The 26,100-nt window shown below is 35.9% G+C and overlaps 1 protein-coding gene across 2 annotated transcripts in view; it reads right to left on the bottom strand.

Moving 5' to 3' along the window:
- The window catches only part of LOC145261230 (uncharacterized), an 84,618-nt gene that overhangs the window by 40,242 nt on the left and 18,276 nt on the right, over positions 1–26,100 (bottom strand). The window contains exon 1 of one of the 2 annotated variants that reach the window (XM_080119600.1): positions 20,486–20,601. The exons of the other annotated variant lie outside the window; for it this stretch is intronic. The gene's annotated coding sequence lies outside the window, so the exon portion shown is untranslated. Of the gene's footprint in view, positions 1–20,485; positions 20,602–26,100 lie in introns of those variants that run through there. 2 annotated transcript variants of the gene reach the window in all.

Genomic DNA, 26,100 nt, shown 5'->3' with positions numbered 1-26,100 from the left:
GGTTTTTGTTGGAATTTTTTGGATGCTATGCCTACAATTAGCCATTCGGTTAGGTCTGATACTAGGGAGGACACATCCTTTTTAAACTTGGAATGCAGGGGTAGATCGGATATAGGTGTACAGAAGCTATCCCAGTCAGCGGTAGAGTATCGATATACAGTACAGTGGAGAGGTACATCTGAAGACTTATTACATTTAGTTTTTATCTTAACTGATACAACCGAGTGGTCAGAAGATCCCAGAGGAGACAGAACGGAACTTGAACATAGCTCAGGAGAAGTTGTAAGAAAAAGGTCTAGAAGGCTAGCATACTGACTTGAAGTATTGGGAACTCAGGTGGGTTCGTGAACAATCTGGGTGAGGTCATAGGCAATGGCAAAATCATGACAGAACTTCCCCTCATCATCTGTCTTGTTAGAGTGGGCCAGTTATTCCACATTGTGGACATTGAAGTCACCATAAGTGTAGATGTTAGCTGAAGGGTGATGTGGTCAATTTTTTCAGATATGCTCTTAAAGATAGTAACTCTACTATTGTGGGGGCGATAGAGAGCAAATATAAATGCAGTGGTGTAAGCAAGTGCAACCCGGAAGCACATATAAAGTAAATTAGGGTCTTCTCTGGAGATATCCCTACCACACGGAAAGCCATCTTTAATGTAGGCACATATTTCATGTCCATGGCGACCTTGGGGGTCAGATTTAGATGTTAATTTACAGTATCCTTTAATTATGAATTCGTCGAGGGAAGTGGTCGGCTTTATGCCAATTTTGCTTAGGAAGAATATGTCTGGTTTAGTCTCCTGTAATTGGGTTTCAACCTCTGGAAGGTTGGAACGTAGACCCCTGATGTTGGGGAAGGAGACATGGTAGTAGGGGTCTACGTTAGAGGATGGGGTTCTAGGTTTACACATATTATTTTTCTGGAGGTATTTCATGTTGAGGATTGGATTTGTGGAACAGGTCGACAGACTTGGTCAGAGCAGGACAGAGAGGAAAAGTAAGAGAGAAAAAGAGAGGAAATTTTTTTTTGTAGCCATGATAAGGTAAAGCCGTAACAATTACCCACTAGTATGGTATCGAGAGGCCCCACTAGAAACTACTGCACGGTCCAGAGTCCATTCACCAAATGGCAATACAGCAGCCCCAGTATTTTGCACCTGCTGATAGGACGGCCTCCTTAGTGGTTAATCCAAGGTTCGGGTCCCTGACTATCAGGTGGATAACGTCAGCCCAAATAAAACGTTTACCTCCAGCACCTTTACTAGTGACATGGCCACAAGGATAGACATAGGAACAGAAAATTTCCGACATCTCAGACTACTATTCACAAAGTACTGTCGTCCTGGAGAGCAGCTTTTACTTCACCCTTTGTCAGAAACATCACTCATTGGAAATGAGGACTGAGGGACAAATAAGAGGAAGCGAGAGTAACGAGAACTGCTGATAACGCATCCACAAAAAAAAAGAGGGGTGTAAGGACTTATTAATATTTACTTAGTATCCGTTGCTCTAATTCGAAATTTAAGATATTTGAAGATAAATTCCCCTCCCATAATTACGAATGAAATGAAAATGGAATAGATATAGATTACTGTAATTTCCGTTTAAGAGTGTTCAGTTGTGTTTCTTCCCAAGAGGCACTTCAAACAAAGTAATTATAATAAGGACAATTTAGCACTGATATTTTTAAAAATACCGGGCGGGAGTTTCCACGTGTTCAGATATTCGTTAAACTTATTTCTTCATTGCCAAAAAGGCACCACCATCGCGTTGGAAAGTTTTCCACTCACTGACATCTGTCATTTGAGTTTTGGGGCTTATGGCGGAAGGGGTAGAGAATGGGTTTGATAAAGTGTCTTACTTAAGGGGGCGGTTTATCAGGAATTTGTTTATATTGGACTTGAAGACATCCAAGTTGTAGTCGGGTGGAAAACAGGCAAACGGAAGAATGTCCCACAGGCGTGCAATTCTAAGAAAGAATCTCTGTTCATGGAATGTACGTTTTCATTTAAGCGCAGATAAAGAGTGGGGAAAATTATTGACAGTGGTTTCAGCTAGACGGGTGTTTTTCGTGAAAGATTGGCGAGGGGGTACTAGTGATTGGAGCCCAGACGAGCACTTTCCATGGAAATAATGATAAAACAAAGACAGGCTCGCAACGTCTCTTCTGTGGGAGAGAGGTTGCAGGGAAGAGAAAAGGGCATCCCCCACTAAGCCACAAAGTATATATTGTACTCTGTCAAGGCAGGATAGGCTGTTTTTAGCAGCTCCTGCCCAGATGTGGCAGCAGTACTCCATCCTTGGACGTACTTGGCTTTTATATAGATAGAGAATTGCATGAGCAGTGAGATATCTTCTGGAGCGGTAGAAGGATCCCACCATTTTTCCAGCGATCTTGGCAACGGATTTGATGTATGTGTTCCATTTCAGATCAGGAGTAAAGGTCAAGCTCAGAAGCTTGTCAAAACATGGAGCCTCCCCAAGACGAGAGCCATCAATTTCAATTGATGCTAGATGGGGATCAGATCGTTGATAATTTAAAGATAGGAGCTTGGTTTTAGATGCATTAAAAGTAACCAGCCACCTCTTCTCCCACTGTACCATGCGCTCAAGATCAGAGGAGAGAGAATCAGAGAGAACGTTGTCATTTAAGGCTTTTGAAGTGTTGCCATAATTCTCATATGCATATCAGATGCATGAAGTCTCGTTCCCTCATGGGATCGTCAGCCTGTAAGTAAACGCAGCGGCCATTTTTTCTTCTTTATTCTCCTCGCTTGACACGGACACTGCATGCTGTACAAAAAAAATCAGATTTGCACTAATTTTTAATCACACTTCTTATTGCGAAATTGAAATGGCATCAGCGGCAGAGAAACAGAAAGGAAACCAACAAGGAAAAAAAACAAAAAAAAAACAAACAAAAGAATGAGGTGAGTTTTGTGGGAAAACTTTTGATTGTAATGGAAATGCTTTAAAACAAAACTCACAATTGCAAGGCAGAAGCTTCGTTGCTTTCGTTTGAAAAAACTTTGATAAACCCACACACATTATTTCTTGCACATATTGATGTCAACCTAAAACCTTTATTTAGAAATAGTTCTGGAGCCGATCATGAGTAACAAAAATGTCACATGTTCTTTTTGTGACTTATGTTAATATGTGGTGTGGTCTCTGCTTTATTATGTCTATTCAATTGTTTGCTGTTTCATTTCTAGACTTTAATAGGTTTTAATATATAATGTTTAGAATTTCAAATTTCTCATTGAGGCAAAATCTACTCCGGTCATTTACTGGCTCATCATATTATTTTTCTACTCGATTATTGAAAATCTATGCATAATATATTATTCTTCCTATGATATTATATGTGTATGAATGCAATAATAATAATAATAATAATAATAATAATAATAATAATAATAATAATAATTACTCATGAAGCAATATATGCAGTCTACATCGTAAGGAACATAGGAAACGTAATAACTCGACTTCCTTTTTTGTAACTATGATATTTTCAACATTTACAGCAAAATGATTTTACAGCAAAATGATTTTACAGCAAAATTGAAAATCAAGAAGGTGTTAGTGTAGGTGATCATATCATCAACAATTACGGATTATATTCTCGTCATCGCAGACTCTGAAGACAAATTGCAATGAATATTGACAACAGTGACGGATGAAAGTGAAAAGAAAGGGATGCAACTTAATGCTAAGAAGACAATATGCACGGTTATCTCCAAAATGAAATACCAAATGTTAAAGTGAGACCATTAGACAGGTGGATGCACTCAAACACTTGGGTTGTACTATTATATCTGATGGCAAGAGTGACATGGGAACCAAGAAAAGAATCATGATGGCAAAATCCGTCTTCCATAGCATGGCGTGCATTTTACAAAATAGAAGCATAAAACGGAACATAAAAATCAGAATCTTGAAGGCGTACATATGGTCAATTCTTCCCTTACAGTTGCGAATACTGGACAGTAATGAAGGCGGCTGAAAGTCGTTTGGAAGCAGCGGAAATATGGTTTTTAAGGAGAATTCTAGGAATCTCATAGACAGAAATGAAGACGAACAAAAAAGACATGCAGAAGGTAGAGTACAGCAGATCACTATTCAATACCGTCCACGCCAGACAGTTAAAGTTCCTCAACGGTTTAATGTGAGTGGACGCTTGGAAAAAAAAGCTTGATGTTAGGACAAAATTGCTGGAAAAAGGAGCAGAGGAAGACAACGAACATAGCACTAACAGTCTCAACAAAACATGATTATAGATTTCACCAGAAAGACCAAATGCAGAGAATCATGATCATCAATGTCTGCAATAACAGACCTGATAGCTGAAACAGAAATTTGTATTGATCGGATCGTTGTTTTCATCTTGAGTGTTATTTGTGTAATGTTTTAGCCGCATTGTCCTTTGACCGTCTTCAGGCATGTTGGTTGTTGTTTGGAAAAGAAAAAAGAGAAACATTACTGGCTTCATAGATATTTTCATGAGTTAGTCTCTATTTTATGGCTATGATTTTGTATTTGTGAAAAAAAAATTAGTTGACAAAGGGGAGGTAACTCTAATAAAGATCGAAATATATATATATATATATATATATATATATATATATATATATATATATATATATATATATATATATATATTCGCTTGTCATCCTTTTTTAAAAGATGGAATCGCCTGATCGTTGAAGACAAAATTCAAGCAAAGGCGAACGGCCCACAGAGTTTTTATCTGTTTCTGAATTTGTAAGATGAGGATTAATTATTCATATTATAATATGGATTCTTGGATCTACTGTTTTCATCTTGAGTGTTATTTTCACCACGTTTCTGTCGATATAACCTCCAACCTTCTTCGGATGTATCTGGTCTAATTTGGGAATCTTTCTGAGAACATTAGTCTGAAGAATCAAAACAATACGAATAATCAAACTTCATTTTAAAAATTCAGTAACAGTAAAATATTCTAATTTAAAACATTTGATTAAAAGTATGCTGTAAAATGTACGGCACAATCATGTTGACACACCGGTTCTTGTCAGATCACCAAAGTTAAGCAACGTTGAGTCTGGCCAATACCAGATGCGTGACCATTTGGGAAAGCTAGGTGCTGTATGTGCCTTCTGGGAAGGTTGGACGTGGGGCCAGCACCCTCACCCTGTAAAAAGAACTCCTCGCTACAAAAACATCTACAAAATGTTGTAGATGGCTTATGACCCTTGTTCGCGCATGGCAAGAAAAGGAAATGGAGTAAAGAAACGAGAAATGGCAGTCCGTCATGTAGAAAGAGAGAGGGTTGACATCAGTAAAGCTGCGCGCATATGGCGGTCTTCAGGCCACTAGCTGTGGATGCGAACTTGTCTAGTTGGCGAACCCAGGCAAAAGGGAAGAAAGAGTGAGAAAGTCAATTCAGTTCATGAAGAGAGAAAGTGTATAAAGTGTACGTACTGTCTGTTGGCTTTTGCCCCACATAGTAGCAGGTGGCGTGATGCGCGCGGGCGCATGCACGCCGAAAGGGGTGAATGGTTCATCAACCACTCAGCTTGGAAGGCGTGTTGAAAAAGGGGGAAGCAGCTTATTGCTGTTGCTTTTATAGTTATTTCCGGTGGTCTTTTGCGCATGTGTGGATTTCCTTTAAAGGGGAAGTGACGTTGTCCATGTGTGCGTACGTGTGCGCGTATGTGTGCATATATGTGTGTACATTAGCGTGTGTGTATGCACGTGAATGTGAGTGTATGTTCGCGAACGTGAATATATCTATGTGATGTGTGTATGTGCGCGCGTATGTATGTGTGCGCGTATGTATATGACAAGAAATATGGCTTGAGATGTTAACGCGTGTTTTTGTGCGAGACTAGACAGGCTCGCACACCCTCCAGGGGCTCAAGGGCTATGGATGGATGCTGTAAAATGGAAACGAAATAAGCCCGATTTTTCAATAATCCCTATTGTAAAATTTAACTAAACATCTTTTCTTTTTTTTCTTAGTTTTATAATAAAAATAATTATCGTTGTTTCTGTTGATTTGTTTGTTTGTTGGTTGAGCATCAATCATGATAATTTTATTGGTATTTGCTCCCCTTAATATGTTTCTTTTAAGACTTCTGTAGCAGACGAAATTGCAAGGAACACCAACAGGACCGAATTTTTATGGCTGGAAATTTTTAAATACACTTCCTTCCTGGCTTGTCCAATCAGAAGCCAGCTCTCAGTCACGTGATAGAATTTATAAAAGGTTAAACTGGCACCACACTGTCTCTTTTTCTTTGCAGACCTTAGACTGACAACAACTCCACATGGTATGGGTCAATCCCTATCTTCTCTTTGAGGACTCAATAGAACTCGCCGGCCTCCAGCCTGGGGTTCGACAGAGAGAAACCAACCACCAGGAAAGACGGACACACCCTTCCTTCGTCTTCCAGAATCAACGATTTTACCAGAAATAACTGCCGATTGACACCACGAGGGAACCGACAGAAGTCCACGAAGGATCCGACCAAAATCTATGTGAGAACCCCATGCATGATTCCACACAACTGGACCTTCGATTCCTTCGAACATTTTAACCTGTTACTGGTCTTTCGGTTGTTTCGTTTATAAAAGAGGGATGGTTTCTTCATGTTTAACAATTACTTATTTAATTAGGTGGTGTCTACAAGCAATTCCCTAAAATTCTCTCTAAAAAAAAAAAAAAAAGTGTACTTACAGAAGGGACTATTTTAAGGTTGCCAACATCCCTAAGTACTTCTGTGGAACAAACTGGATTCGAACTTGATACATTCAGGTTTTCAGCCTGCGTCGTTAGCCACCATCACCTCCTTACTTCTGTTTGATCCTTATTGTTTAGGTTTTGTAATGAATTACATCGACAACAAAACAAAGATAAGTATGTCAGGGAAGAGAAGAAGAAAGAGAGAAGAAAATCAAAGAGAGTGGGATTTTAGACTCGGTTTATAGAAACCGTTAAAGCGCATACAACCAAGTTAATACCTAAGAGCCCCGAGGATAGAGATTAAATATTCAAATAATACAATACGTTCTCATAGGTTGCGTTTTTTTTCTTCTTTTGTTCGTTTCTAGTTTCGGATCTCTCTTTAGAGTTCGTACACATTTTCTTACGCTTACTTTTTTCTACATTCATAACAATGAAGGTTCTTTGTGGTCCCATAACATTGCAACGGTTTGAAATTTACAGCGAGTGTGTGTCATTTTTTTTCTTACTTGGGAGTCACCAAATACCAAGGCCCGAACGCCACTCGAGGACAAGGGTTAATGAATGTAAGGTGGTAGTGTAGTAACCTCTAATGGTGTAAATTGGGTAGAATTTGATTATTTATGGGGACCACTCAACAAGAACTTGTTTACATTAGATTCGAAAACTACCATGCTGTATTCAACCGGGAAGCAGGCCAGCGGAACAGTGTTCCACAGGAGGGCAGCTCCGGGAAAGAAGCTATGTTCATAGAATCTTCATTTAGATTTAGGCACAAATAGAGAGTGGAGGAAATCGTATATAGTGGTTGTAGCTAGTCGAGTGTTTTGTGAATGTTTGGCAAAGGGGAATCATAGAACCGGAGTTCAGTCGAGCACTTGCGATGAAAAAAAAACGATAGATAGAATAGTTACAATAACGGTTTGGAACACACCGGGCAAAAATTGAAATCATTAAACATAAATCATTTTAGTTAAAGCAGTCGCAATGAATTTAGCGGGGTTGCGATTTATGCTGCGGTCGCCGGAAAAAAAAAAGTTTTTTTTTTATTTTGTCCCGAATGGAAATTAATTGAACGCAATATGAGAAAATGTATGTTAAAAAAATAAATAAATAAATAAGTATCGTGATTTGCACGAATGACCATTGAATACAATGAACTTTCTTGCAACATAGTACTTTTTTTTCAAGCTGCGTTTTGAAATTGGAAAAATAATAAAGATTATATATATATATATATATATATATATATATATATATATATATATATGTCTGCGTTTTATCTGCAATGTTGGATGGCAGGATTGTGTTCTGAATAGTGAATTACTGGAGAGATGTGAAATCACTGGTATTGAATCATTTTTGATCAGGATACAAATGCGGTGGTCGGGTCATCTTGTAAGAATGGATGACTCAAGAGTTCCTAAGCAACTTTTTTATGGGCAACTGACAAATTCTTGTCGTCAAATAGGGCGTCCCCTGCTTCGTTACAAAGATAAACTAAAAGACAACCTGAAACGTTGTGGAATTTCTCTGAGTTCCTGGGAGAGTGCAGCAGGGGATCGCAGAAAATGGAGGAAGATGTGTTTCCTGGGGATCAAAGAATTTGAACATAACCGCCTTTGTCATAGGGACGCCCTTCATGCAAATATGAAGGCAAAACACAAGAAACATCCACCTAAAAATGAATACGTATGCCATTGTGGTTTCAAAGCACGCAGCAAAGCAGGGTTATCTGTTCATTCGAGAAGGCATCTTTGACCTACGAGCATATGAAAGTTCACCATCTGCGGAGGAGTGTACCGGACGTCTACAGGATTGCAATTACGCATGTGGTGTTACAGAGCTTGGGAGTTGCTGAAGATTGCATACTGAACCCTCATTCATCGTCTTCGATGAGAGAATCCACCATATATATATATATATATATATATATATATATATATATATATATATATATATATATATATATATATTGCAACTGTTCGGAATGTACAATGAAAATGTGTCATTGGTTGGGAACACATCGTGACCGATTGGTAAATTGTTTCCGTTAAGAAATCCCAAACCATTTTTTATAATATACAAACGAATCATCACTTATCAAGGCGAACAGCCATTCAAGAATAAGGGTTGATGAAATGAATAGATTGTCAGTTGAATGATAAAGAATATTATGAGAGGATTTAAAATGAACTGAATATACAAAATTTAATTACTTACGAGGATGATTTATGACGAGTAATCGTCGACACTGAAATTGAAGACAACCATTTGGTAGCTTGCAAGGAAGCAATCTAGTGGTAACATGTGCGAATGGGAAATTCTTGGAAATTTTTTCATCTTACAAAAAATAAATAATTGTAACGTCGCTAACTTGAAAAATTGAAAGCACGAAATTTACTTATTTTCTGATTCATTCAATGTAAAAATCGTGAAGTAATTGGGCTGAGGAATACTGATGTTTCGCCCGCGATTGGTCAAAAGTTAAATGTTCAATTATTTGTTATTTTTTCGTGGTTTTGGAAAATTGAGTTGCGATGCTGAGATTGGCAATAGCTGCATCAATTCTTGGCAGCATAAAAGGGTTCGAACAAGTGGCTATTATTAAAGAGTAGAGAATGGACCTTAGGTTTAATTGCAATCTTTCAATTATAGGAATGTACCGTTTCCTCCTAAGATTCTCGTGAATGGCTCTGCTCTTGAGGAGAAATCACTCCCGAAACTTCTTGGTCTTTCTTTCAAATCAAATCTTTCTTGGAATCCATTGATCTGTTCTCTCTTTTACTCCAAACACTTTCTTATACTTGAGGCGATTCTATATCTCTACAAATCTTATCAGACAATGTATTGTGTAGCGTTGTCATATAGTGAATCTGTGTCTCATTTGAAGGTTCTTAATAAATTGCAAAATCATATCTGAAATTTGATTAGCCCCACCCTTTCTTCTTCACGGCTCTCTCTCTCTTTTCTTTCTTTCTTTCATTCTCCCTCCCTCTCTCTCTCTTTCTTTCTTTCTTTCTTTCTCTCTCTCTCTCTCTTTCTTTCTTTCTTTCTTTCTCGATCTCTCTCACGAACATGGTGCATCAGCACGATTATGCCATATATAATCGAAGGTTATGTCAACATTTGCTCATAGACGATCGATTGCATTGCTGGAGGGGAGGGAAGTCAATTTAGAGGATGTGGATAACTTTATCTAATTCGACTCTACAGTGGTCATGTTTGGTCAACGCACAGCTGGGGTGGAACGCCACATCTGTGCCACAATTTGTTTTCACACAACTGTACCAATGCTTGTGGTCCAGGGGAAAATCTTGTTGTCTACCAAAGGAGGGCACATCTACCAGGCGACTGCCTGAACCATCAATAGCTCTGAAGTTTGGCCGATGCATGTTGCCAACCAACAAAAGCTCAACGTATTCAACAAGTATTGCATTGATCGAGTGCCTGTAAGGTTCTTAATAAGGTGTCTTTAATTTAATTGGCTCAACCCTTTCTTCTTCTCTCCAACCTCTCTCTCACAGACGCAATGTTGTTAGTCTCAGTCTTTTCTATGAATACTATTATCGCATATGTTGTTTAGAATTGTCTGAACTATTCCCTGCTTCCTTTGTTCCAACTCGTTTAATTCGTTGTTCACACATGATATCGCTAGTCTCAGTCTTTTCTATAAATACTTATTATGGCATGTGTTCCTCAGAATTGTCTGATCTATTCTCTGCTTCTTTTGTTCCAGCTTGTTTGACTCGTTGGTCTAGTGGCCTCCATAAATCCACTGTTTTGATGCCTTATTGTAATACAGCTTCCTATTCCAGTAGTTTCTTTTCAAGAACCACAAATTTGTGGAACTTTCTTCTTGCTTACTGTTTTTCTTCTACCTGTAATCTTGATCTTTTCAAGACTAAGGTCAATAGACATCTCCTGTCTTTTTGATAATCATCTTTCGTTCTTGTTAGCTCCTTACATCAAGTGGCTTCACATCGTGTCTGGAGCGATTTCCATAAAATAAAGGCAGATCACATCAAATCGAATCAGGAAATAATATCTCAAAACGAATCTCATCTAGACGAATTTGTAGAATTATCTTATCTCTTATCTTATCTTGCCAGGCTCCTTGTTATTTCATGTTATAATCAAACGTTTTTTTTAAGAATTGGTTTATGTTATTTAATGTTATAACATAAACCAATTTTAAAAAAAGTTTGATTTAAGCTAACCCACCTATTCAAACCCAAATAAACACTAACAACAAACACAAATAAATTAGTAAACAAATAATAATAATAAAGAATTAAATAGAAAAAAAGTTCCATCTATAACCACTTATAGTTTTATTAAAATAAATGAATTAACCATTCCCAAGGAATGTCAATCCAGCGCCCCCCTTCCCAGCTATCTTCCTATTCCTGACGACCACACCCTAACCTAAACACCCCAACAGGCGATTGAGTCACCCTATCCCGCACCCCCTCCCCTCCACTCTCACATCCCCCTACCACTTCTCTCCTCCAAAAGCTAACCAGTACCAGCCTACTAGCGACTTACGTGACCTAGATACACCAAGTAATCCCACTGAATATGCTAGGATGTTAATAAATTAAACAAATAAATGAATAATACAGAGCAGCAGAAAAACAATAAAGACAACAAAATAGACAGAGAATATACAAAATTAAAAAAGCTTATGCTAAAGCAACAAGCTATAAACTAAAATAAATAAATAAATAAATAAATAAAATATATGTATATATACAAAAAAATTTTTATAAAGAAAAAGGAACAAAAAAAATATGTTAAACCCCCTCCTTACATTTGCTCCGAGGCTCCACACAGCCATTCTATTTCTGCTCCATCATCTAGCATGCTTTTGAATCGATCTGTCACGTCTACTATTTGAAAAGGGATTTTTTTCCGAAATTAATAATGGATATTGTCACAGACATAACAAGTAAGACATTTGTATTTAATACAACTGAATAAATATATGTATATATAGACATATATGTATGTACTTATTGATTTGTAAATCGCCACTTGTCTTTGTCTTCTTCTAACAACAACGGCTATATCTCATTCCTCGTATTGTGATAGCCTTCTAATTCTTTACTATATATATATATATATATATATATATATATATATATATATAATATAAAGCTGAATGTGTGTGTGTGTGTGTGTGTGTGTGTGTGTGGTCACGAATAGGCTCCTATATGGTTGACTATTTTAAAAAACTGATTACATATAATGATAGAAGATGTATCGAGACACAGGAATGGGTATGTTTGATCTAGCAGAATGGTGATACATTAAAATTGTGGGGTCTGCGTTCAGGCCTGGTCTACAAAGTAGGGAAATAAAAAAATTAAAAATTAAAAAAAAAAAAGTTTACAAGTGTTTTTGATATAGATGTACATAAGAATACATTGATAAGTATGTTTTAACTTAAATAGAGATGGTATAATAAAATTGTGGGGTCTGCGTTCACGCATGGCCTCCATAGAATGGAAATAGGCACAAATTTTAATAAAGACTTTTCATATCTATCTGCGTAAGTATACTTTGATAATTATGTTTCAGTTTGAAGAAATATGTTATAATAAAATTATTGGGCGTTCGTTCGCACCTGACCTCCATAGAATGGAAATATGTCACAAAGTTTAATATGGTTTTTTAATATAGATTCACAGAATATTGTGATAAGTGTTTCAATGTGAACAGGTATGGTATAATAAATTATGGGATTTATCTATTTTATTCTTACTTTCATCATATTTTGCTTTAGTTTTGATGCCCCCAAATTTACAACCCTTCCTTTTCATAATAACCTATCATACTTTCATAAATCAGAATCCATTTTCTGTAGGCTGTTTTTGAACCCAGTCAACGACGGGTACTTTTGCTAGTATATATATATAGTTTTTCGGTGGGAAGATAAAATTGACAAAAATTGAATTTAAACAAGGGTTGCTAGTATATATATATATATATATATATATATATATATATATATATATATATATATATATATATATATATATATATATATATATATATATATATATATATATATATAATGCACACAGCATCAGCCGTATAGCATAATGGTGAGAAGCCATGACTGTCATTTGGGCAGTTGGGTTTCGATCTTGCCTTGAGGCAGTTGCCTGTCTAGCCGCACTGATGAGCTGTGAAACAGCGAAACAGTACTGTATGTGGATGACTATATATATATATATATATATATATATATATATATATATATATATGTGTGGATGACTATATATATATATATATATATATATATATATATATATATATATATATATATATATATACAATGTACTACTACTGTACCAATGCAGCACTCATTGAACCGGTTTCCTCTGAAGGACGAATTTCATGGGAGTATGAAATTCACAAGTAGTCCCCAATCATATGTATATCCCTATTAGGGGAGATGACGTTATTAGGTTTTTGCAGCTTTTGCAGGGGGTGTCGACATCCTCCTACATATAGCGCCTTCCATTCCAAAATGGTCACCCATCTGGTACTGACCAGGCTCAACATAGCTTAACTTCGATGATCCAATGAGAACTAGTTTGTCAACGTGAATATGGCGTATAAAACATACCATGTAAAACGCTTCATATAAGACACATTATTTGGTATGTAAGATTTCTTCTCTTACACACGCACGCACACACACACACACATGCACACAAATATGCCCATGCACATACATACACACACAAATACACATACATATACACACGCGAACATATGCATATACATACACACATGCACACACACATACATGAACACACACATGTACACACATACACACATGCACACTCGCACTCACACACATACACACATACCATACATATACATACACGAACATATACACACGCACACTCACACACATACGCATACATATACACACACGAACATATGCACACACATACATACACACGTACATACATTCACGCACATATACACACATGCACACATACACACACGCACACGCACACGCACATGCACTCACACTCAGATACATACACACTCATACCATACATATACATACACGAACATATTCACACGCACACTCACACACATACGCATACATATACACACACGAACATATGCTCACACATACATACACACGTACATACATTCATGCACATATATACACATGCACACACACACACACGCACACACATGCACTCACATTCAGATACATACACACACATACACACACGTATATGATACATGCGTTTTTATGGCAATTCGAAAATAAGATTAACAAAAAACAACTCTATAATTACATATTAAGAGATTTTAAAAGAATCGGAATTAGTAATTGAATCGGAATCGGTAAAAATATTTTAATCGTGCCATCATTATAACTCATACTGTTATATACATTTTGTGCATGCATACGTACACGCAAACACACTATTTTAAGGTTCTTTGTAGATATTCTTATGGACACAACTTCATGAACAAACCAAGTGCGTTTGCAAACAATAGCTTGTGATATATAATCTATCTTAGGTTAAGTCGGAAATTGTGTGTTGCTTCGCAGGTTTGTTAGTCAAAACCGATTTCTTTAATTATCTACTTTATTTGATTTTGTTTTTATAAAACATCTTTCACTGCTTGTAGTAATAATAAGATAATAAATATTTATCGAATTAAACTTATAGTAAGACTAAAATCTCTAGATCCCCCCCCTCACAAGTATGTTTTCACGTTTGAGAAAATATATGCACATTTAGGATGCGTTTTTACAGTAATCCGGACAAAATAACAACTTCATAGTAAAATATTTAGAGATTTATAAAGAATCAGAATCGGTAATTGTATCGGAATCGGGAATTTCGTACGGAATCGGTAATTGTATTGGAATCGAGAAAAATATTGGAATCGTCCATCGCTAATTATAACTATCAATTTATAACTATCAATGGAGAGAGAGAGAGAGAGAGAGAGAGAGAGAGAGAGAGGGGGGGGGAGAGATGATAGAGAAGGGGAGGTGATGATAGAGAACATATAAAATAAGAGCCAAACAACAAACATTGAGAGAGGGTGAAAGTAATAGATAGAAATGTAGTGAAACATTGATTGTGAGTTAATTGCAAATTACGGCTAATTATAACAATTAAAATGGATTTATTTTTTAATAACGCAATCTTAAAACTGAAGAATATTTTAGTATGTATTTTATGCGATTAAAATATGTAGGTAAAAAATCTTTAGGAGACAAACATTGATTAACTCAACCAGATAATAATAACTACAAGAAAGCGTACGACAAGATTCACTAAGCCGAGAATGTTTCAATTTGCTTGAAAATGCAATGATAACATCGAGACTTGAACTGACAGCTGCTGGGCAATACACAACAGAGATTAAAATGCAAAAAAGGTATCTCCCAAGGAGATTCTCTTATCACCATTACTGTTCATCATAGCTATGATGGCCTTAACAATGTATTAAGAAAATGCCAAGCCTGTTACAAGTTCACTAATACAGATGAAAGAATGAACCACCTAATGTACATGGATTATCTGAAAATCTTTGCAAGAACCGAAAAGAAACTAGATACATTAATAAACACAACTAGAATATTTAGCCGAATGGAATTTTGTATGGAAAAGTGTCCACTGCTGATCATAAGAAGGGGAAAACTGGAAGCAATGAAAGTTATTGAACCAAACCAAACCAAACGGAGGGGAAGGCATTAAGTAAACATGACAGCTACAAATGTTTGGGAAGTCTGGAAGCAGACACTATCAAAGCAACAAAAATGAAAGAGAAAAGAACAAGAAACTCGTAGATCAGAAGATCCCAGTGGGGACAGAATGGAAAATGAGCACTGTTTCGAACAAGTTATTGGAAAAAGACCAAGACTTGCAAATTAGACGCATATTATCATCCGTCTCTTACCCCTTTGTAACTGCGTAGGTATTTGTATGTGCGTCGCTTCCTTGCTAGGGTGTATAACATGTGTGTATGCGCGCATGCGTGTGTGTACTCAACCTGCAAATTTGTGTGTGTGTGTCGCATTTTTACCAGGGTGTATACCATGTGTGTGTGTGTGTGTGTATGTGTGTACTCGGCCTGCATATTTGTGCATATGTTGCTTTTTTGCTAGGGTGTATAACATGTGTGTGTGTGTGTGTGTGTGTGTGTGTGTGTGTGTGTGTGTGTGTGTGTGTGTGCGCGCACACACACACATGTTATACACCCTAGCAAAAAAGCAACGTGTGTGTTTGTGTGTGTGCGCGCGTGTGTGTACTCGACCTGCATATTTGTGTGTGTGTCGCTTTTTTGCCAGGGTGTATATCATGAGTGTGCACGTTCGCGTGTGTGTGTGAATATGTGTGTGTGTGTGTGTGTGTGTGTGTGTGTATGTATGTGTGTGTACTCGACCTGCATATTTGTGCATGCGTTGCTTTTTTTGCTACGGTGTATAACGTGTGTGTGTGGGTGTGTGAGTGTGTGTGCGCGCGTATGTGTGAATGAGTGTGTGTGTGTGTACTAAACCGATATATTTGTGTGTGCGTCGCTTTTTTGCCAGGGTGTATAACATGTGTGAGTGTGCGTGTGTGTGTGTGTGTGTGTGTGTGTGTGTGTACGCACGCACGTGTATACTCGACCTGCATATTAAAAAGAGAGAAAAGTGTGTTAGTTTTCATGTGTCCAGCGCCAGAGAGAAAAGGGGGAAGCGATGCTTAAGTTTGACCTAAGATAATAGCAGGCAATGGGCAGTTTGATATCGCTGATCTTGGAATACATAAAAAGGGGTCTGTTACCGTAGTGGGATACTTTTATATTAAGTTGAGAAGAAAGATTTCACAAAATGTTAAAGTTTGGTTTCAAATGATATATTTTCAAATAAGGTTTCGTAATAATACTTTAACTTTAAATATTATTTTAAAGAGCGTTTTTCTCTCGATCTAATTGTTTAAATTACAATCGTTTTAAAGCAATTATGTATTCTTTTTGGAACGTGGAATACAAGATGGAAAAAAAGCAAATTCGTACAATTTTCTTATTTCAATTCAAGCTAGGCCAAAAAGCTGCTGAAACAGTTCGCAATATCAATGAAGCGTTTGGCCCAGGAACCACTACTGAACGCACAGCACAATGGTGGTTTAAGAAATTTTGTGGCGGCGACGAGAGTCTTGAAGATGATGAGCGTAGTGGTTGGCCATCGGATGCTGACAATAATCAATTAAGAGCCTTAGTCTAAGCCAATCCACAGATAACTGTTCAAGAACTCTCTTCTGAATTAGACGTAACGTATATGATGATTTCCAACTACTTGAGAGAGATTGGAAAGAAAAAAAATTATAAATGGATGCCTCACGAATTGAACGACAACCAAAAGAAACGCCACTATGAAGTATCATCTTCCCTTCTTTTACACAACAAGGACAATCCATTTCTTAACCGGGTTATGACTTACAGTGAGAAGTGGGTTCTTTACGACAACCGGCGACGCTCAGCTGAGTAGTAAGACGCCAACAAAGCTCCACAACACTTTCCAAGACCAGAGTTTTACCTAAAGAAGGTCATACTGCTTGGTGGTCTGCGACCGGTCTCATCCATTAAACATTTTGAACGTAGGCGAAAGCATTACTGTCAACAAATGGATAAAATGCATCAGAAACTTCTTCAACAACATCCAGTATTAGTCAACAGAAAAACCCAATTTTCCTCCAGGACAATGCCCGACCGCACGTTGCTAAACTAACCCTGCAAGAGTTGAATAAATTGGGCTACGAAACTCTACATCATCCGCCATACTCTCCAGACCTCTAACCTATCGACTACCACTTTTTCAAGTATCTTGATAACTTTCTGCATGAGAAATGCTTAAAAAACCTAAGCGATATTAAAAACGCTTTCAGCGACTTCATCTCCACCAGAACGCAAGATTTTTACATTACTGGCATAAACACACTTGTTTTGCGTTGGCAAAAGTGTGTTGATTCTGATGATGTTCTTTTCGATCAATAAATTTTTGTTTAAGCTGAGATATGTTCATCTGAATTCAAAAGTTAAAAGCCGCAATAACTTTTTTATAAACCTGATATTTTACGTCAGATCCTTGCAGACGCTATAGAAAGCATATCGCGTTACAACTATCTTTCAGTGTTTTTTTTATGTTACATTTTCACCCCACATTGCCACTTTGATGTAGGGGGCTACTATCAGGGACATAAGCTACAGGGGCACTATGTGGGGAGTTGGGCAGCAAGATGTTGGTTCACATTACACTTGAACTTCTGCATGTCAGTACAGTTGGGGAAGTAGGAACCCGGAAGGGAATTCCAAAGTCTAGCGGTTCTGGGGAAGAAACTACTGGAGTAAAAGGCTCTCTTACATCTAGGGATCTCAACTGTGAAGGGGTGGGATTTTGCTGCTTGTCGGGTTTGTCGGGGGTATTTACGTCGAAGGGGTACAAGTGCTTGCAGTTCGTCGGAGCATTCACTGTTAAAGTATTTGTAGAACAGGCAGAAGGATGCTACATTTCGTCGATGGGACAGAGGCTGAAGCTTAGATGACAGTTCAGAACCTATTAGGTTGGTGACTCTCTTTTGAACCTTGTCTAGGAGTTAGAGACTAGTAGCAGATGCACCAACCCAAATATGACAACAATACTCTATACATGGGTGAATGGTGGCCTTATAGAGGTATAGGATACTTTCGGGCGTTAGTAGCTTTCTAGCACGGTAGAGAGAACCTACCTTTTTCGAGCGGTCCTGGCAATGCTCTCAATGTAATTGTTCCAACTCATGTTTCCTATGAACGTTAGGCCGAGGAGTTTAAAAGATGTACTTTCAGATAAAGAGTCTTTGGCCATTTCTATTAGTGGTAGAGAAGGTTTCTTGTAGTTATTGAAGGAAACAAGTTTAGTCTTGGCAGCATTGGTAAAATGTGAGGCTGTGAGCTGTGTTGTAAAGGAAAGTCGGGCATTTATTACTAAAATATATAACAAATAAATGTTACCAAAAGGCAAGATAAGTCACGGTGACATTTATTGGGTAGATATCTATCAGTATTTTATTCTATTTTTAATTTTTAAGCAATTATCAAGACTCCAAAGATGTCAGCCTTATGTCCGTCATTTTGTTGTCGTTTTAACTTAAGCACTTGGCACTGTTTATGTTTCGAAGTAAATAAACGCTTTAAAATAAGTTAAAACACAAAAAACTTATCCAGGTAGGTATCAAAAATCAGTTATTTGTCTTTGGTATCATTTATTTGTTATACTTTTTTCTTTACCAGTTTTCGGTTTATTATCTATACTAATAAATGCCAGCAATCTCATAACCTATTACCTTTTGAGATGTTTTTTATTTATGTTTTTATTTTTGTGGGCGTGTCATTTTGTTTTGAATAATCAAGGTTGTGTGTACCGAAAATTCTGAGAAGGCAATGGGCGATAATCAGATGTCCAAAAAAAAAAAAAATTGAAATTTTGAAATTTCAAAAGCCTATTTGAATAAAACAAGAGCAATTGAAGCTAAAGACAGTCGAACGTGAAACAAGAATGATAACTGAAATTTCGGAAAGCCAATTTTAATATGTTATGTAAAAAGGGACAAACCCCCAGTAAGTAAAAGAGCAAACTAGATAAGTTTGAAAATGATTTTTGGAAAAGGTTAGAATCGAACTCCGTAAGAAAAGAATACACATTGAAATCCTAGGAATGTAGAACGATTGTCATTGTTATTTATGTCAGACTTAGATGTGAACAATGCAGTTTAGAAATAATGATAATAGGTTAGATTTTGAAAAATAGGTTAAAAGCGATACAATTCAATGTAGGAATTTCTTTGTTTACCAGAGGCGTGTAGATGCATGTGCAAAGCGCACTTGTAATTTGAAATATGAGAGAGTCACATTGTTTGACTACGTCTCTGACATCATCAAGAAAGGAGATTCCCAATATATTGAGACAGGGTTCGAAGTTAGAGAGAGAGAGAGAGAGAGAGAGAGAGAGAGAAAGAGAGAGAGAGAGAGAGAGAGTCGGAGCACAACTTAGTGAGAGTTTATTTGTTTATTGAAAAGTTTGTATGCGGATTTGTCATCTTGGAATATTTACACAACTACACAACTATTTAATATACACTCTGCTATATATGTACACACGAGAGAAACACTCTGAAATATATATGTACATACGATATATGCACACCACTATTTAATATATAAAACAATGGCAAGTGCAGCTGCATCAAAGAGAGACTCGGAATAGATTATCAAAACAGAGAGATATAAGATGTGAAGGTCACAGGCGATTACAAAACTACGGTCTGAATTGAGAGTTCTTATTTTAGCGAGCATTTGTTTCTTCATCACTCATTGCCCCCCCCCCCAAGTGCAACGAGTCCGCGTTTGTGTGTAAAGACTGTATGCTTCCCATGCTCCTCCTTTCGTTTTAACGTTTATTTGTTTATTGAAAGGTTTGTATGAGGATTCGTCATCTTGGAATATTTACGGAATTTTTTTTTGTTGTTGGAACCAAACTGTATTTTGTTTTATCTGCTTCGCCTTTTGAAATAACAAAGTTGTTTCTTTTTTTAATTCTTTTCAATTCTGTTTTGCAGAATGTTGGGATGGTAAAAATGAAAAAGTTAAAATGTCGCCGTATTCTCTCTCTCTCTCTCTCTCTCTCTCTCTCTCTCTCTCTCTCTTTCGTTTCCTCTGATTAAAGCTTTTTACTCACCTGAATGTGGTTTTTGTCTTCTTCTGCTCGTTTTGTTTCCCACGGCTATTTTGATTAAACGGTAAGAAAACACAGTTCTCACCGCTTAGATTTATAAAGAAACTTAAGAGTTTAAATAACAATACAAAACTATGTGCGAAAAAGCAACGCTGACTGTTTATGAGGAAATTAAAAAAAAAAAGGAACCAAAGAAAAAAAAAAAAGATTTGATCTTTTTATTTATTTATTTATTTATTTACAGAAAAGCTTTAAACGAATTAAATTACGTCATTTTACCTTCACAATAAAAGTGCAAATCATAAACAGCTCAACTTTAAATAAAAAAAGCAGTTTACAATTAATCCTTTTAACAAACGCATTTCATATATTAGGTTGACCAGAAGATTCTTGCGAAATTTTAAATTTTGATTTCAAATGATGTATTTTCAAATAAGTTATCGTTATAATACCTTTTACTTTATGTATTATTTTAAAGAGTGCTTTTCTTTCTATCTAATCGTTTAAATTACAATCGTTTTTAAAAACAATTTTGTCTTCTTTTCAGAACGTCGAATACAAGATGAAAAAAAAAGAAGCAAATTCGCATAATTTTCTTATTTCAATTCAAGCTAGGCTTTTAAGCTGCCGAAAACGCCTGCGATATCAACAAAAAGTTTAACCCAGGAACCATTACTAAATGCTCCGCACAATGGTGGTTTAAGAAATTTCGTGGCGGCGACGAGAGTCTTACAGATGATGAGCGTAGTGGTTGGCCATTGGATGCTGACAACGATCAATTAAGAGCCTTAGTAGAAGCAAATACACGTACAACTGCTCAAGAACTTGTTTCTGAATTAGACGTAACATATACGACGATCTCTAATCATTTGAGCGAGATTGGAAAGAAAAAAAAAACTTGATAAATGGGTGCCTCACGAATTGAATGACAATCAAAAGAAACACCGTTATGAAGTGTCATCTTCCCTTCTTTTTCGCAAAAAGAACGATCCGTTTCTCGACCGGGTTGTGACTTGCGATGAAGAGTGGGTTCTTTATGACAACCAGCGACTCCTCGAAGCCATAGTTGCACAAAAAGAAGGTCATGCTGACTATTTGGTGGTCTGCCACCGGTCTCGCCTATTATAGCTTTTTTTTTTAATGCAGGAAAGAGCATTACGGCGGTAAAAATACTGTTAACAAATGAATAAAATGCATCAGAAACTTCGACAACAATACTCAGTTTTTAACAACAATACTCAACATTTAACCAAGATTTAAAACAGGTCAAGACACTAGATATCTACGCTAAATAGCAAACACAAAGGAACGGGTCAACCGGAGGTGAACTGGGTCTTTGTCCGGTAATGCCTGCTCATTAGCTGATTAGGAAAGATGCGGTGGATACTAGAAAGCTGATTGGCTAACTAAAAACTCTATAGAAGTTGCGTATATAAAAACGTGAGACAACCACAAAATTCTTGCATAAGCCTGAAAAATCCTAGCGTGGATGAAATGCGGAATATTATGTGTAGCTTAATTGCCATATATATTTTATAACTTACTATATATATATATATATATATATATATATATATATATATATATATATATATATATATATATATATATATAAATGTTTAGAGGTACAGAATTTAAATACAGTTTCAAATATAATGGGCGGAAGACTCTCGAGAGCTCTTTCAGCTATCATCTCATCAGGAGAAAATCGATAGCGTAAAATAATAATACTATGTCGAAAGTAAAGAGTTCTGATGGGGAACTATTGAATGTGCCAAAAATACGGGGACACTAAAATAAAGTTTATTAACGTTTAAAAAAACGATTAAAATATTGGCACAACGAGGAGGGGGGAAACGGGAGAAAAGATTCAAAGTTCCCCAAAGAGAAACAACGCGTTAGATGTTTCTTTGTTTCTTTCTGCCGGCACAAAGAAGGTTTACGCACCGCAATAGAGACACTCCAAAATCTTTAAATGGTTTCTGGAGTCCGCTCTATGTAGCACCTCGAACCATTCTATTTTATATCTATCGGCACAAATGCTGGCCAATAGCAGAGTCCAAGGCTGCAGAAGGAGGGAGACTACCAGACCCCATCTTGTCTGATCTTCGATGGAAGATGCTGGTTTATACGAGTCAAAAGATGCAAGGATGTTCGCCCAACATAACCAGCATCGCACTGGCATTTGAATTGATATACAATATTGCTATTTTATATGTAAGGCAAACTATCCTTGCTAAAAGAAGGAAATGCAGGTCTCGTAGTATATACCAAACGAAAGGACACAGAATAAAAGCAGTCATAAATACTTCTGCGAATCTGTTTGGAAAGTCTGTTACTCTTTTCCCCACTCCACGGTAATTTTAAATAAACCGGGCATTTCAAAAGTCCAAAGTTTTTAGGGGATTTAAAATCCGCAACCTTTTTGAAAATAGTCATCAATAAGGTCAACAGGATAATCATTATTGATGAATATTTCCCTGATCTTATCGAGTTCGGCGTCCAATCTGTTAGGTGAACAAATCATCAGGGCTCTATGTACCAAAGTATTAATTTTGCCGACCTTACATGATTTTGGTACAAAAGACAACCAGTTCACATATAGGCTATTTTTCCCCCTCGTTGTGCCAATATTTTCATCGTTTTTTAAACGTTAATAAACTTTATTTTAGTGTCCCTGTATTTTTGGCACATTCAATAGTTCCCCATCAGAACTCTTTACTTTCGACATAGTATTATTATTTTACGCTATCGATTTTCTCCTGATGAGATGATAGCTGAAAGAGCTCTCGAGAGACTTCCGCCCATTATATATATATATATATATATATATATATATATATATATATATATATATATATATATATATATATATATAATATATGCTGCATGAAGGTAGTACCTGTCCTGTTTTTATGTTTTATGGAACCATTATGTCAGAGTTTTTTTTTAGAATAGCTCGTGCTACTTTAAAATTAATAGATTTTATGTCCCCACCCCAGTTTCTAGCTTAGTAATAAGGATGATAAAACAAGGTAGGGATAAAACTAAAACATTTAAACAGTTAAATAAAGCATTTGTTCGTTATTCTGATGCTTTTGAATCGTATAAAATTAACCAGAATATATTAATAAAGGAAATCCAAAGCGATATTAGTAATGTATAAAATGTATTATATACAAAAAGGAGTGTGTGTGTGTGTGTATATATATATATATATATATATATATATATATATATATATATATATATATATAAATATATTTTAACTTTTATAAATTTTTAATTTTAAATAAATAGGCATGTAAATATATAAAATACTAATCATAGTGGGGTGATAAGTAGTCAAATGGATTAATCCTAATCTTATAAATACAACACTGGTAAATTAAAAAATATGTCCATTTTGAATTCTGAAACAAACAAATCTCACAGGTAAGGAAGACATTTTTATAACATGAATAGGCTAGCCATATTAATTAAGAGTAGGAAACTAGATCAAATATCTGTAACATTTTTTTGTTCTTAAGATTAAGAGAGGTGGTGTTCGATCAACACTGCTGGGGAGCCATGATTTAATATACTGTTTTTTTTTTAATCCCCAAAACAGTGTTTCATGGTAAACAACTGATGATCCCTTAAATTAACATTAGTACTATAGTGAATTCTAGAGAGCAAGATGATTCATTGATTGCAGGTAATTAAATGAATTACTGACGAAATAGTTTTCTAACAAATGATAAAAAATATAAAAATTAAATAAGTTTTTTATTTAGTTTTAAAGGTTAAAAAACTTCCAAGACTATATAAATATATATATATATATATAGTCTTGGAAGTTTATATATATATATATATATATATATATATATATATATATATATATATATATATATATATATATATATATATATAAATGAAAAATTTGTTTCCAGAAAAACTTTCTCTATCAACGCATGAAATCTATATTACAACCTAGATTTCATTTTCTAACTACCTGGACTTACAATTAAATTTCAACATACCCAGATGTACAACTTGAAGCTTTTTCTACGGATTCTTGCTTACTCCATTATGTTTCCTGGATTTATATCTATCTATCTATCTATCTATCTATCTATCTATCTATCTATCTATCTATCTATCTATCTATCTATCTATAAAAGTGAGAATGTGTGTGTGTGTGTGTGTGTGTGTTAGGACACTTCTCAACGTATATATTCAATGAACTTTTAATCTACAGACTTGAAACTTGATATATAGTAAATTCAGACATGCGAAAAATTTTCCAATCTATTTATATATGGAAAAAAGGGCTGTTAAGGGGTCATAATTGAAAAATTGTTACATGGGGTCGTTGGATTGTTTCTGTTTCACAATTGCGCATGCACTAATCGTCCACATTATGTTGAGAATTAAAAGGTTTGAAAACACCTTTTTGAGGCCATGTTCAGTTGGCTTAATGGTTATCGTACTTGATTCACTGTGTTTAGGTTTTGGTTTCGATCTCAGCTTGAGTATCATTTTTTTCAATTACAAGTAGTTAACGGGTTGGAAAAAAAAAACACATAATACTCGTACGCAATTCTCTCAGCTTCTTCCCTTTTTTTTTTAGTTTATTTTTTTTTAAAAGGAATTTAACGTTACGTTTAATACCTACGGTGTTTTAATAAGAGTTCTGCATTAATTAAAATATTATATTTTGCATATTTTTCGACCAGGCAAAGCCGGGCAGACTGCTAGTCTATATATGTATACAAGTGAGAGAGAGAGAGAGAGAGAGAGAGAGAGAGAGAGAGAGAGAGAGAGAGAGAGAGCGCGTGTGTCTGTGAATTTTTGTAAATCTTAATTTACAGAATTTTAATATATATATATATATATATATATATATATATATATATATATAATATAAAACTGAACGTCTGTGTGTGTGTGTATGTGTGTGTGTATGTGTGTGTGTTTGCGTGTGTGTTTGTGTGTGTGTGTGTGTGTGTGTGAGTGTGTGTGTGGTCACGAATAGGCTCCTATATGGTTGACTATTTTAAAAAACTGATTACATATAATGATAGAAGATGTATCGAGGATCAGAAATGGGTATGTTTGATCTGGCAGAACTGTGGGTCATAAAAATTGTGGGGTCTGCGTTCGCGCCTGGCCCCCAAACTATGGAAATGAAAAAATGAAAAAAAAACTGTTTACAAGTGTTTTTGATATAGATGTAGATAAGAATAATTTGATAAGTATGTTTCAACTTAAATAGGGGTGGTATAATAAAATTGTTGGGTCTGTGTTCACGCCTGTACTTAATGGAAATAGGCACAAACTTTAATAAAGACTTTTCATATCTATTTACGTAAGTATACTTTGATAATTATGTTTCAGTTTGAAGAAATATGTTATAATAAAATTATTGGGTGTTTGTTCGCGCCTGACCTCCATAGAATGTAAATATGTCACAAAGTTTAACAAGGTTTTTTAAAAGGGGTGAGGGTCTACAAGAACACCTTACCTTTAATCTTAATTCACGTTAGCTTTTATTTATTTTTTGAGTTGAATCATATTGTGTCGAATAAATTCACCTTATAAATTCACGTTCTTATTAAAGTGAACCCCCCCCC

The sequence above is a fragment of the Euprymna scolopes genome, chromosome 37 (genome assembly GCF_053919585.1).
Source record: "Euprymna scolopes isolate OS-2025 chromosome 37, ASM5391958v1, whole genome shotgun sequence".
In the NCBI taxonomy this organism is placed as follows: domain Eukaryota; kingdom Metazoa; phylum Mollusca; class Cephalopoda; order Sepiida; family Sepiolidae; genus Euprymna; species Euprymna scolopes.
The sequence above is the reverse complement of the archived record's forward strand: the minus strand, read 5'-3'. Positions and strand labels throughout refer to the sequence as shown.